Consider the following 2,211-nt stretch of genomic DNA (forward strand, 5'->3'; position numbering starts at 1 on the left):
ACATACAGAAACAGACTTTGTGTTTAACATTCATCTTTGCACATTAACTCAGGGTGAGAAACACTGGAAGGAGAGCATTGGTGGTCATTAATTTCCATGTCCTACCAAGTCTTCTGACCTGGATTGCTTTGATCAAACCATACTCTAGTGGCCCTGTTTGCTGCATTATTTGGTCTTCATTATGCTGTTTGTTCAGTATTGATCTGTAGCAACTTTAATGCCTTCACATAATAACTCTATTTATATTGAAAATAAATCACACACACAACGTAACTATTTACTATGTGGTGACTTTTAAAGGTTATCGGTTGAGCTTGATTTTCTTTAGGGGCATCAGAGTAAAGCTGCATGATTACAAACGCGTCACACTTGCCATGTGCCTTGTTCCTTAAACGTCCTAATTACGTACTACTTTGTGTTGATCTAGAACAAAAAATCTTAGTAGAAAAACATTATTTTTAGTTCAAACATGACAAAATGAGAAAATTTTGTCTAAGGCACTATAAATCCAATTTTATTAAATTCTGTCAAGAACTTTCTTGTTTTGTTTTGTTCTTGTTTGTTTTTTTTTTACAAATTCTTATATTGTTCTGCTTAAGTAGTCCATCTGTTAAAAGGACAAAAAAAAATGTTTGTGGCGATGTGTGAATATATCACTGCCACACATCTGTTCCTTCTGACAGATGAGGAAGTATGGCGCTGTCAGTTCCTGTTCATCCTCAACATCCATCAAAACCACACACCTGAAATACTGGGAGTTAATATTTCACACAGGGTTTAATAAACCTACACATTACAACCAGTTAGTTTCTTCTGATGCTGCACTCAGTCAGCCACGTCAACATTAATGCAAATGAATTCATCATTACAGGAACACCTGAGCAGACTGTGCTTGACTGGATACACAACTTTCATAAGAACAGACGTCTAATTAAACATTTAAACGCAAGACGAGCCATTCGGGCTCATTTTAGACGGGGGTGGAGAGGGGGAATCTCTGGCTCCAGGTAATGTGACAACAGGAGCATAAAGCTTCAACACTCTGGGTCATTAAACTGGGTCATCGACTCTCTAAAGAAAACCGCCAACAGAGACTGAAGTGCCGACAGCTGCATGTTCTGCATGAAGAAACCTTGACGTTTAATAAATATAACGTGTTTAAAAAGAAAAATTCCGAAAACTGTGCTTATCGACAGACTTTTAAATCACCCCTAAAAACACAAGGACAATATTTCTACTTTCTTTTTGGAGGTCAAAAGCTGGAATGGTTCTGGGCGCCACATGGCTCAGTGGTAAAGTGTGTGGCCCATATTTAGGCTACAGTCCTCAACTCAGTTGTCACTAGTTTGATTCCCCGGTCTGGAATATTTGCTGCATGTGCTTCTGCCTTTACTCTTGTCCACCTACTGTTGAATAAAGGCTTCTAGTGTCATCTCAAGCTTAAATAAAATAAGCTTGAATGGCTGACCCTGTGCCATTGTCTGGTTGAAAAGTATTCTTGAGGTAGCTGTGCAAATACAACAGGTTGGTCAAGTTAGCATCTTTTTAAGGATTTAGGAATGGAAATCTTCATAAGTTTCTAAGAAAAGCAAACTCGAATAAACTCAGTACAGCTGAACAGAATATAATGCTGAAAAAACAAACATTCAGTTGTAACAAATGCTAAAGCCTGTCACATGCTAGCAGTGCTAGCTAAGACAAGCTAACACTACAAGCTAATGCTGTAATACGGATGTTTGAGCAATTTAAAAGGGTCAGTAAAGGACGACACAGGTTAACACTATGTGTTCAAATATTGCCTTTATGTTGTGATTAATAGTTTTCGCTCTCTAGAGAGAACCATGTAACTTCAAAAATATCATGATCTCCTGACCTGTGGATTCTGGTTTTGGCCGATACAGATTTTTTTTCTGAAATGTTGCTAAATATAGCAAGAAAGTTGCTGAATTGGTAACAGTGGGTTGGCTATTGTTAATTACAAATGTGTAAATATAATGGGCTGGTCTATCAGTCAAGCCTGTCACGGTGGAGCAAAAGAGCACAGTGGCTGATTTCTAGACCTTAGTATTGACCAATCATCAATCTCCAAAATTAGGGACCGATTTATTGATGCACCCCTACAAAAAGTATTGCACAAGTATTACAAATCGCCTTGAGAATTTTCTTAGAGTCAATACTGAGTCTGAAATTTTAGTTTCATGACAACCCTAG

The sequence above is a fragment of the Poecilia mexicana genome, unplaced genomic scaffold (assembly GCF_051168715.1).
Source record: "Poecilia mexicana isolate PSO_F unplaced genomic scaffold, ASM5116871v1 scaffold_6, whole genome shotgun sequence".
Taxonomy (NCBI): Eukaryota; Metazoa; Chordata; class Actinopteri; order Cyprinodontiformes; family Poeciliidae; genus Poecilia; species Poecilia mexicana.